The sequence below is a fragment of the Panthera leo genome, chromosome A2 (genome assembly GCF_018350215.1).
Source record: "Panthera leo isolate Ple1 chromosome A2, P.leo_Ple1_pat1.1, whole genome shotgun sequence".
Taxonomy (NCBI): Eukaryota; Metazoa; Chordata; class Mammalia; order Carnivora; family Felidae; genus Panthera; species Panthera leo.
In genome coordinates this window covers 146914668-146927104 of record NC_056680.1, presented here as the reverse complement: position 1 = coordinate 146927104, position 12437 = coordinate 146914668, and the positions used below count along the sequence as shown (strand labels likewise).

Genomic DNA, 12437 nt, shown 5'->3' with positions numbered 1-12437 from the left:
GGAAATGGAGGGATCAGGGAAAGGGAAAGATGGGGATTCCGAGGTGGAGCAAATGCCCCCAAGGGAGGGGCTACACCTAGAGAAGATGACAGTTGGGGAGCTGTTCACGTCCTGCTGCTACTTTGACCCACACCCACGCGGTTGGAGGGGCTGAACCTGGTGGGGTGCACTGCCAGGGGGGCTTAACCATGCCCTCTCTGGCCAACATTTATCTCATGCTTGCTGAGTGCAGGCACTGCTTGGGTGATAGGCCTCTATTAATTCAGTCCTCCGAACTGCCCTGCAAAGTAGATATGCTTGTGATTGCCAAGAACAGTTGAGGAAACTGAGGCCCAGAGGATTTAAATAGCTGGTTCAAGACTATGTGATTAAAGCCAGTACAGAGTCTGGGTCTAAGCCCATGCTTGTTGATCTCAGGCTGAGTGTGGTCCCCTGCAATTCCCAAGGGAGGCCTGCAACCTCCCAGAGATGTCAGACCCCAGCCTCTCTTTCGTATCTGTCCCTTGGACTAAAGCAGGTCCCCAACTTGCATTCTCCTTGCCTTAAGATCTTTGGTGGCCAGGCAGTGATGGATGGCTCTTCCCTGCCTGTCGGGCTGATGGCTTCTTTCTCCCAGGGGGAGACCTGGGTTGCTTACCTCCTGAGTTTCCTGGGTTGAGACCAGGCCCCCTGGTCCATGTGGATACCTAGATTGGCCTGGTGTTGCTCATGTGCTTTCTACTCCCTTAGAAGGGGATACTGTCTGCCTCTAAACTGGTATCTCTGCTTCCCTAGCCTTCTCCTCTTTTTCCAAAAATGTGCATTTCAAAAGAAGCAGATGGGCTTATGGGTGCTCTTCCAGCCCCTCGCTCCTCCCTCTCCACAGGGAGAGGTTTTCTTCTCTTGGTCTTTTTGTTTTCCTTCCTTCCCCTCAAACCTTCTGCCCAACAGCCCTGCCAAATATGTGGTCATACTTTGCTCATTTGGGCCCATGTAGCCTGGGCTGACATGCCTGGTCCCCATGGCCTTGAGAGGAAGAAGGGCTTTTCTGTGCAATAGGACAACCCCTTGTCTGCAGGGACAGCAGCCACAAGTCCAGAGAAATTCTGGGTGGTGTTACTGTTGAACTGCATTTTCCCCGTAATGAAAACATTACCATTATTTGGGTGGGGAAGAGACCTTTAGGTGGCTTCACTCCAGTCCAGGGACCAAGGTCCTCTTTCCCTAGACTTCAGTCGTGGTTCTTCAGAGCCTCTAGGGCAAAGATTTTGAAGCTTTTTAGACAGAGAAGTCATTCTCAAATAAAATCCTTACATGGGAGCCAAACATAAAACTGATACAAATCAAGTCAGATTGAGGTTGATGGATGGGGAGGGTGGCGGGGGGTGGGGGGGAGTGTGGGGTGGGGAAGTGGTTTCAGAGCTTCCCTTTCTATCTTCCTAATGTCTCCCCAAGACCCTGGGGTACCCCATGGAGCTCAGGGAGCCCTATGGAGCACAACTGCTACACATTTGCCTTGTGGGTGGTCTAGACTTAGTCATGACATCATCCCAGTGTATGGACTGTGTGTCCTGTGTCGCTGGGGTGAGGTCTGGGGAATGCGGGGTAGTGTGTATGTAAAGGAATGGAAAGAGGGGGGGGACCTTCCACTGCTTCTCCTTTGCACTCTTACCATAGATGGCCCCTGGGCCTCCTGGGACTGCTTCAGGCCTGGCATGATGGTCCTTAAGTTCTTTCTTTCTTTCTTTCTTTCTTTCTTTCTTTCTTTCTTTCTTTCTGTCTTTTTCTGTCTTTCTTTCTGTCTTTCTTCTTTTTTAGGGAGAGAGAGACAGAGAGAGCATGTGAGCAGGGGAAAGGGGCAGAGGGAGAGAAAGAGAATCTTAAGCAGGCTCCATGCTCAGTGCAGGACGTGACGCGGGGCTTGATCCCACAAAGCTGGGATCATGACCTGAGCTGAAATCAAGAGTCGGACGCTCAACCGACTGAACCAGCCAGGTGCCCCTGGCGTGATTGTCCTTAGAGGGAAGCCAGCCCTCAGGGAATGTGCTGAATATGATTGTGCATCTTCTCTCTTAGCCAAAAAGCTCAGAGCTATGAAGAAAACAGCTTCTGGCCAGGCCACCTGTGTCTTTAGGATGAGATGTTTCCATCGGAGAAATATCCATGAAGGTAGCTTCCAGCCCGTGTGCCTGGGTTAGGAACGGTGTCTCCTGGGCTCGTGCAGGAGAACACCTATGGGACCGGCGTGTTCCTTTAACCGGCTGAACAGGGTGGGGGCCGACTCGGGGCGATTTTCATTTTGGTAATCCGTGATGGCAGTGGTGGCAAAGGTCACCTGCATCACCACCGCCACCAGATACTCAGAGATCTCCTCTAACATTTGAATCACACGTTGCAAATTTACAAAGCCCTTTCACAGGCTGCCACATTTACGTGGCATACCCGCCTGCCAGGTAGGGGCCTCGATCCTCAATGATTCTCCGTTTTATAGATAAGGAATCAGCTTGGAGGGGTTATCTGACTCAAGCAAGGTCACAAAACTAGTTAGTGGCAGGGTGGGCACGTTCCCAGCTGACAATCAAGTCTCTGATTCTGAATCCAATGCTATCTTTACTTTTCCACAGGTGCTTTCAGCTGTCAGACGTAGCAGCTCCGGCTGGGAGAGGAGCAAGGTGCAGGAAGGCCCTTAATTCTAGTGGGTTCTCTGCAGCCCCTTCTAAATCTCCCATGATGCTGCCTGCCTACCCCTCCCTCCTTCCCAGGCTAGGTAGATTGGGGCTCTTCCAGAGAGCATTCCCATTGTTATTTTTTGCGCTTCAGCTCCACGTGTACAGCTATTTTTATCCTGTACTAGAAACTATTAGGAGGGGGAGAAATGTTAATTGGTATTATTACGGCAAACTGGGTCCTAGTAACATTGCAATTCAGAGGTAAGCTCTCCGCTCCCCTCCCCTGCCTTTTAGGCGAAGGTAGGGATTTTATTCATTTGGCTGCCAGCCAGCACAGGTTTCCTTGGCTGGTGCGGGGCCCGTGGGGAGAAGTATTCAGGACTCTGACATATATTGGACAGGCCGCTGGGCCTGCACTCCACGGTGAGTTTATGAGGGAAGGATGTGGGGGCGGGTGAGCTGTGATGAAATTGGTTCTGTTTGATCCACCGAAGCTAGACTGGAAGGGATAGTGTGTCTGCTCAGGAAGCTCTCCTGGGGTGCAGCTTGCAGGGTCTTTGTGAGAGAATCTGGGGCATTTGTATTCATGGCCCAGCTGAAAGCAAGAGATAGCAGCGCTCACAGTTGTGTCCTCCTAAGCCAGAGTGAAGAATGAACAGATTAGAAAATAATAGCAATGAAGTCAGACAAGTTTTGCTTAACTTCCAGAAGGAGGAAAAGAAATGGGATTCAACGAACAGGCTGTCTGCTGGCTATCTGGGTTCGGATCCTGTCAGTTTCCCTTCCCCACCATGTGACCTCAAGCAAATCTCTCATCCTCTCTGACCTCAGTTTGCTCATCTGTAAAATGGGGCTGGTATATTTGCCTCTTGGGGCTGTCGTGAGGATTCAAGCATGTTGCACACAGCATATAGTAAGGATTCTGAAAAGTGAAGCTTTTCTGGTGAGATTTTGCTCATGTGTCTGGAAACTCCTGAGGGAGGCAGCAGGAGATGGAAAATCCAGATTCCAGCCTAGTGGGGTCTGCTGACCGCTTGGACCCAACCCACAGCCCATGATATCTTCCAAAGCCTCTCAGTGCCCTCTTCTCTCCCTTTTCTCAGTTTGATTTTGTGGGACCCTAAAACTTTTATTTTTTTTGTAATGCTTATCGCTTTTTAAAAATTATTGTAGCGATATATGTGTGTGGAAAACATAGAAAAAGAATAAATAAGAAAATGACAATCACCTGAAGTCCTATCACTTTCAGAAAATTATGATTGATACTTGAGTGTATTCCATTTCTCTTTTTTTCTATAGACATGTACTTTAAATATATACAAAGTGAGATAATATACCATATAACATATATATGTATATATATATATATTTACATATATATATATATGTATATACATATATATGTATATATATATATATTTTATATCATGTCTTCTTCTTTTTATTGTGAACATATTCCCATGTGATTAAATATCCTTCAGGCTCGATTTCTAAAGACAGCCTAGTGTTTCATAATGTAATCTTTGCTCTTCTGTTCTTTATCTTTAAGGTTTCTGGTTTTCTTTCTCAATGCTTTTTCCTTCCTGTTTCCTTTTTACCTGTTAATTTTTACTTTATGGATTGGATTTGCTCTGCTTTCCCTCCTTCTGGTGATTTGGGGAGTATTCATCCTACTTAAACTTAATAATGATTACCCTTAAGTTTTTGAAAGCATATTTAAACCCATAAGCATCAAAGTTAAGAATTACACAGTATGGTTTTATGTCCTTCCCTTCCCCATTTGCCCATTTTTGCTACTATGCTTTAGGTTTTAAGACCCATGCTAATAATTTTTACATTCTGGTCACTTCAATTTCCCTTCATTCCTTTCAAAGATTGTTTGACATTTCTGCCCTTCTACCACTGAAATTATTCTAAGTAGTTAGACACCTCAACCAGCTTATCATTGTTCATGTATCTCTTACCCTGCACATTACCCACTGCGGGTTCTTGATTTTGCTTTGTCTCTTGGTGGATCAGCATTCGCCTTTAAAACTTTTTTTTTTTTTTTTTTTTTTTTTTTTTTTTTTTTGGCCAAGAAGGAAATATTTGTAATGTAATTTATTTAGCCCTTGAGTTTCTGAGAGTGTCATTCTGTTGACTTTACATGTAAATGACAACCTGGGTGAGTATTTTTCTTTCCTCAAAGTTGTTGAAATTTCTCCATTGTCTCTGAGCAATGAATGTAGGAGAAAAGCCTGAGACCCATTGGATTTTGATTACTTTTTTTTAAGAGAGACTGAGAGAGAGAGGGAGAGAGAGCTGGGGAGAGGGGCAGAGGGAGGGAGAGAGAATCTTAAGCAGGTTCCACGACTAAGCAGGGCTCGATCCCATGACCCGGGGTTCATGACCTGAGCCGAAATCAAGAGTTCGCCCTCAACTGACTGAGCCACCCAGGCGCCCCTGGATTTTGATTCTTTTATAGGTTTTCTTTTCTTTTTACCTGTTTGAAGGTTCTAGTATTTTCTCTAGATATTAAAAAAGTTTATCAGGATATGTGTCCATGTTGATTTAATTTCTTTTGCATTGCATTTAAATATGCTCTTTTAATCTGCAGCCTCAAGTTTTCAACTCTGAAAGGATGGTGATGATGATGATGGTGACTATGATCATGATGGTCTCTGCTCTGGGCTGTTCTCTTCTTGAAGGATTCCTTCTATGCATGTATCAGTCCCCTGGTTTTGTTGTCTAGGCCTCTCTCTTTTCCTCACTGTCACGCAAGTCTTGGGAAAGCTTTCCAAGTGTATCTTTCCATCTTGAACTTAATTTTTTGCAGGACGCTTTTGCTGCTGACTGCTTTCCGTGAGGTTTTAACTTCAACCTTTCACGTAAAGTTCCATGACTCCACATCCTTCCTTTTAGGTGAGCTGTGGCGGGCAAGCTAGGGCTGAAGTCTGTGTCTGGTCCCAGCCATTCTTTACATATTGTCTACTGCTTTGGGGAGCCCAGCTGAGGAGTTGCAAAAGAGACCATGTGGCCATCAAAGCAGTTAATATTTACTATCTGGTCTTTCTTTCTTTTTTGTTTAATTTATTTTTGTTTTATTAATGTTTATTTATTTTTGAAAGAGAGAGACGGAATGGGGGAGGGGCAGAGAGAGAGGGAGACACAGAGTCTGAAGCAGGCTCCAGGCTCTGAGCTGTCAGCACAGAGCCTGATGCGGGGCTTGAACTCATGAACTGCTAGATCATGACCTGAGCCGAAGTCAGACGTTTAGCCCACTGAGCCACCCATGTGCCCCACTACCTGGTCTTTTAAAGGAAAAGTTCATTGACTCTTGCTGTAGATACTATTTAGTTTGATTTTTTTTCCCCCAGCAAAAGTCCTCTTGAATCTTACTGAAAAACGAGTAAGAAAAATTTCCAAATATTCCCTTTCTCTTTTTCATTATGTTAAATCTATCTCATAATAGGAGGATATTTCTTGTGATTCTTTCATCTTTTTATTTTTATTTTCTGGACCTGTAATATCCCTTTTGCATATTTTTTTCTGTTTGTTCAGCCCTCTGTGGAGAGGTTGTATGGGGAGGTGAGACGGGTCTACCAGAAATCAGTGTGGGCTCCATTCTGAAACATTTAGATTTCCAATACCTTTCTCTCTCTGTCTCTTTTTGTATGTGCGTTTGTGTTTCACTGAAAAGTCAAAGTCACCCTCATAGTGAGTGATATGTGAGATTAGCAGAAGGTGAGATTCATTCTTCCCACTTTATGCAGTAAAAGGAAAGAGAGACACAGAAAGGCTGTGATGAAAGGATCAGAGTTTTGATTTTAAACCCCGCCTTCTTGCCTTGAAGTCCCCAGTCCCACTTGCCAGCTGATAGCCCCACCTCCAGCTGTCCTGACCTGTCCTGACCTGGTTTCAGTGTGGCAAAACCTTCCCCAGAGTTCTTTGGCAGCTGAGGCTCGGGGAAGGCTGCAACTCTGTCGTTCCAGGGATGAGCTGGATAGAGCCCCAGGAGGGAGGGGGAGCCACGCAGCCAATGTTTTCCATGCAGCTATTTTTGAAAACATTTGGAGAATTTATGATTTGAATTCTTGTTATGTTGTACCTGAATACACCCGTGACCATAAGCGTTCTTGCCATTGGCTTCCACCTGGTAATTCCCACACCTGGACTTTCAGAAGCAGAAGGTGAGAATGTCTACCTGCACGAAGCCCGGTATATTTGCTGCGCTTCTGAGGAAACATAAAATATTGTTTGGATGTGGTTCCCCTTCACTACATATGTTCTCACAGGCTAGCAGGGTGAGTGTGTGTTAAGTGTGCATGTCCAAGGGGAGAAGGGAAGAGAAGGGGCAGGGCGTGGGCGTGCTTCTTTGCACAAAGGTGAATTTGAAAATCAGGCATTTTCACAGTTTGGTCAACCCCAATTGTCTGCACTTCTGGAAAGGAGATGTGAGGCAGATCATTGAAACCAGCAGATAACGAATTATTTCTACTTTGTTTTGGGATACTTGGTATTAAGTGCAGAGGAGACTGTCAATTCACACTGGCCTGCCAGCCCTCACCCCTCACAGATTTCCCCTCTGGTCTGGTGTTAAAACAAGCCCAGATTGGGGCGCCTGGGTGGCTCAGTCGGTTAAGCGTCCGACTTCGGCTCGGGTCATGATCTCGCGGTCCGTGAGTTCGAGCCCCGCGTCGGGCTCTGTGCTGACAGCTCAGAGCCTGGAGCCTGTTTCAGATTCTGTGTCTCCCTCTCTCTGACCCTCCCCCGTTCATGCTCTGTCTCTCTCTGTCTCAAAAATAAATAAACGTTAAAAAAAAATTAAAAAAAAAAAAAAAAAAAAAAAACAAAACAAGCCCAGATTCTCTGACATGCTGACCGTAGGTCCGAATGTTGTTGGGGCAGGGGTGTGGGAATATGAATTGAAAATGCCCAAGGGGGTGACGCCTGGGTGGCTCAGTTGGTTAAGCGTCTAACTTCAGTTCAGGTCATGATCTCACCATTTGTGAGTTCCAGCCCCGCTGACAGCTCAGAGCCTGGAGCCTGCTTCGGATTCTGTCTCCCTCTCTCCCTGCCCCTCCCCCGCTCACACTCTGTCTCTCTCTCTCTCTCTCAAAAATAAATAAACAAAAAAATGCCCGAGGAGGATAAGCTCCGCATAAAACCTCAGGACTGGACCCCCACCCATCTTCTTCTCAGGGCGTCGCTAACACCGTTTTGTGCTTCCCCTGAAAGAATCTCACAAAATCAATTTCCTCCAGCCCACTTACTGCCTTTCAGCCTGTCCCAGGTTCTTCTCCGTACGGCCAAGGATATATGATCATCCCATTTCACATTTACTGCCATTCAATTTGCTCCCAGCTTCTCTTGAAGGATAGATTATGACCACAGAGGTTGAATTTCAAATAATAAAGGAAGGTGGGAAAATCTCTTCCCAAACAAAAAATCTTATTGGTGTTGAAAACAACGCCAACGTTATTTAAGTTCTCACCCTGTGCTTCTTCATGCAGTTTTTAAATTATGGGCTCTGTCCCAGAAAACTGTCTGCTCAGGAGAACTTGTCCTCCGAGTCGCTGTCTTTGTTCAGACAGGCAGCCCAGAGGGTCCGAAAGCTTCATGGCCGCGTGGCAGGAGGTAGGCGGCAGCTGTGACGAGCTCTCTGATTTGGTCACGCCGTGTAAATTACATGCCTCACCTGGGCTCACGTAGATGTGTGTATTGACACTTACTAAGTTGCATATTTCAGGGTTGTAATTGCATCCCGTGTCCCCACATTAGAGACGTGAAGGGAAAATGAGGGCTTCACATGTCCCTAGAGATGTGATTATGATAACAGGCAGACCCTGTTTGCTGTGCTTGTCCCGTTCGACATTTAGCCCGGCTCTCTGCTGCGGGCAGCGTCATGAGTGGATGCGATTGGCGGTGGCATTGCTTCCCACCTTGGGTTCCTTGGGTAACTTTGAGCTGAACTTTCATATTCACATGGGATAGCGTGTTCACCGTTAAGTGTGCACCTTAGTGACTTTTCACCTGCAACCTGTACCCAAGTCAAGAAATGGAACGTTGCCCGTTCCCAGAATACCCTCCGGTGCCCGCTTTGAGTTTCTACTGCCGCCTTCCCAAGGACGGCCACCCTCCTGACTTCTCACGGCGTAGATGAGGTTCTCCAGTTTTTCCATAAGTGGGATCATGCGGCACACACCCTCTTGTGTCTCGTTTCTTTTGCTCTGCTTTATGTTTAGGAGACGGATCCCTCTCACCGAAGTAGGTATCGTTTGTTCATTCTTATGGTTGTATAGCATTCCGTTGTGTGACTCTAGTAAAATTTGTTCTCCCGTTTTATTGTCGATGAGCATTTGAATGGTTTCCAATTTGTGCCTTTTATGAACGGCGCTATTCTTAATACTCTTGTGTATGTCTTCTGGAGACCACAGATTCATATTGCTACCGCGAACATACCTAGGAGTGAAATTGCGAGGCCGTTGCGTGCTTTCAGCTTTAGGAGATACTGCCAAATATAGACTATAGATGTTTTTAAAGGGCTTTTTAGTTGTGAGAGGCTGGCTGATATCCTCAGCAGAAAATAACAGAAAGAGGGGGAGCTTTTCTTTTTTCAGACAGGCCAGCGTTGTGGATTTCAGAGGGAGATAGACCCGGCATACTAGTTTAGCAAGTGTTTGTTGAGTGTCCACTGTTTTAAGTGGCGGCTGTAACAGATTACCTCATAGTTGGTGGCTTAAGACAACACGAACTTATTCTCCTGCAGCTCTGGAGGTCCACGGGCTCTGGAGGGACATCCATTTCCTTTCCTTTTCCACCTTCTAGAGCTGCACTGGCTCACGCCTCCTCCCTCCATCTTTAAGGCCAGTAATGTAGCATCTTTCAAACCCTCTCTGCCCTGTCTCTGCCTTGTTGTCTCCTCTGTGTAGTAAAGTCTCCCTCCACCACCCTCATACAAGGACACTTGTGATTGCACCTGGGACCCACCCACATTATCCAGGATAATTATCCCATCTCAGCATCCTTAACTTAATCACATCTGTAAAGTCTCTCTTGCTATGTAAGGTAACGCACAGGCTCCAGGGATTAGGGCCCAGATCTCTTTTGGAGCCATTACGTAGCCTACTGTACAGGGAGATACCATCCTCTCTTGATTTGTACCATGTCATCTACAGAACCTGTCTTCATGGAACATCAGCTTCCTACGTCACAAAATTGCCCAGCTGTTCTGCTATTCCCGATGATGTTTACTGCATCGTGGGGAAAGGTTGATGGAAGGGACCAGAGTAGTGTATTTAAAGGATAGAAGACAAGATTTGTTTCATCAAATTGTAATTTATTTCCAGTGATAATAGAGACTCTTAAGCAGGTAAGAAGAAAACATATCAAAATACAAGACACCATAAGTGCAATGTGGGATCTCAGATTGGATCCTGGAACAGAAAATGGACACGCGTGGAAAAATTGGTGAAGTCCAAATGTAAGTTTATCGTCTAATTAATTTTGTTTTCGGAATTGTACCCTGGTTAGGCAGGATATTGCCATTAGGGGAAACTTGGTAAAGAATATGTAGGAGCTCTCTGTATTATCTTTGCAATTCTTCGATAAATCTAAAATTACTCCAAAATAGAAAGTTTTAAAAAATTCAAGGCATCCACTCAGGTATAGTAGAAAAGCTCAAATTCTACTTGTTCATGTGGTTTAGGAGACAGGGTCCAATGTTGGCAGAATGAATTTCGAAGATCCAAATGGTAAGGATGAGGCTTACCAAATACATAACCACTGAAGTATAAATGGAGATGGGTGGGTGTGAGGCCAATAAGATGATGCATGTTATCTTGGCGGGAACGTATGGGTCCTCAGTACCACCCAAGCCTCCCTCCCCACCTCCACCCCACTCCCCCTGCAGGGAAGCTGGAGCTGGGGGCTAAGGGTGCTGCTTGGGTGTGAATGGAGAGAGGCTGGCCTTCAGTCTCTGATTGATTCATCAACTCCTCCTGCCCTCCCCCTCCTCCCTTCCTGGCCCACTGAAGGGCTCAGTGTGTTAAGGGCTCCCCGGTGGCCAGCCAGCTCACAGCTGAGTTGTTATCTTCCCGCACACACTTATCTGGGCACGGTTAGAGCTTCCTAATAAAATTTGTCACTGAATTTAATCCCATCACTGTCCAGACCCGGTGATTAGTCCCTCTGGTTGTTTTGGCTTTTGCTGTGTACCTGCAGCCTCTACCGAGGAAATTGGTAGAGATAGGAGCTCACAGAAAGCTCCTGGCCCTATAGAAAGAGAACACAGAAGAAGCAAACCAGGACCACGAATCATGCTACAATAATTAGATACAAATGGCTTCGTCTCCCTCCTGCCCCCTAGCCAGCCCCATTTCAGGCCCATGAGGCACAGAAGCAGGAGAGGGGGGCTGTCTTCTCTGGTCTGTGCTGTGAGCTGCAGAGGCTGGTCTGATCCCCACACTCTGGACAACTCCACGTGCCCCCTGTGTTCCTCCTTGGTCTCCTGAGATGGGGAGGGGGTGATGGACGGGTCTGGGCAGGGGAGAGGAGGCTTTTAGTCAGCTCACCTGGAGCCGTGCACCCACACCCCGAAACTGGGTGTGGAATTTCTGGGCCTCATTTCCCCTCCCCTCTGCCAGGCCCTGTGGAATGTCCTGGCAGGCTTCTGTGGTTGTATAACTCTCCGTGCAGCTGCATACTTGATGCACAATTTTGAAGCCCAGAAAGAGAGTGAGTGTGGAGAATGCAAACGGGAATTCTCTAAGGGGTGTGTTTACTCAGCAGATATACTATGGGTGCTCCCCACCAGACACGTAGACTGTATCTGGTGTGTGTGTGCATTAGTGCACTGAGAATCGCCGTGTCTGCAGGTGTGAATGCAAATATCCCCCCACTGTGTGTGTGTGTGGGGGGTATGTACAAGGGCGCACTTTTCCCTGTGCTGATTCTGCTGTGCCACACAGCTGCTACCTGCCTCCCCCTCGTTCCCTCTGCGCCATCCTGAGAGTCAGATGCCCCTCCCACTTCCTGAAGGTAAACCTGTTCTCTGTAAATCTGCGTGTTGTCTCAGCTCCGTAGTTCTCCTTTCTCAGCCATTGGGGCTTCATGCTCTGTCTTTGGGCACCTGCCAGAAAGGAGGCAAACACCGGAACGGCAGGAGCAGCGGGTACCTGCCATGCGTGTGCAGACAGAGCCCATGTGAGACTGGAGGCAGCCGGCCCCAAGGCAGGCAGCCAGGACTGCCTCTCCGAACTGCCTGTCTCTGAGGTCCTGCTCTCAGTGCAGCTAGGAGGTGGCATCTTTGTCATCTCCAGCCCCTGCCCGGGGCCAAGAGGCACAGAATCTCTGCTGCCGGCTAGAATGAGACCCTGTGGGGGCACCACAGGAGTTGTGGGAGGGTGGACAGCTCACACTGGCGACAGGAAGAGGTCAGTCATAAGAAAGCCTCACAGACCAGGTGGCTCAAACAACAGAAATGTACCTATTGTCTCATAGTTCTGGAGGCTGTAGGAGATCAAGGTGTAGGCAGGGTCGGTTCCTTCCGAGGCCTCTCTCGTTGACTTGCAGGTGCCTTTCTTCTCCGTGTGTCTTCACGTGGCCTTCCCTCTGCGTGTTTCTGGGTCCAAATTACCTCTTCTTATAAAGACATCAGCCATATTGGATTAGGGCCACCTCAATGACCTCATTTTAACTTAATTACCTCTTTAAAGATCCTATTTCCAAATACAGTCACATTCTGAGCTGGGGTTAGGATTTCAACACATGAATTTTAGGGACATAGTTCAATGCATAACAAGGATGTCT

The 12437-nt window shown here is 47.0% G+C and overlaps 1 protein-coding gene across 5 annotated transcripts in view; it reads left to right on the top strand.

The window, feature by feature from the left end:
* The window catches only part of PLXNA4 (plexin A4), a 588877-nt gene that overhangs the window by 261755 nt on the left and 314685 nt on the right, over window positions 1-12437 (top strand). The window lies entirely within an intron of this gene.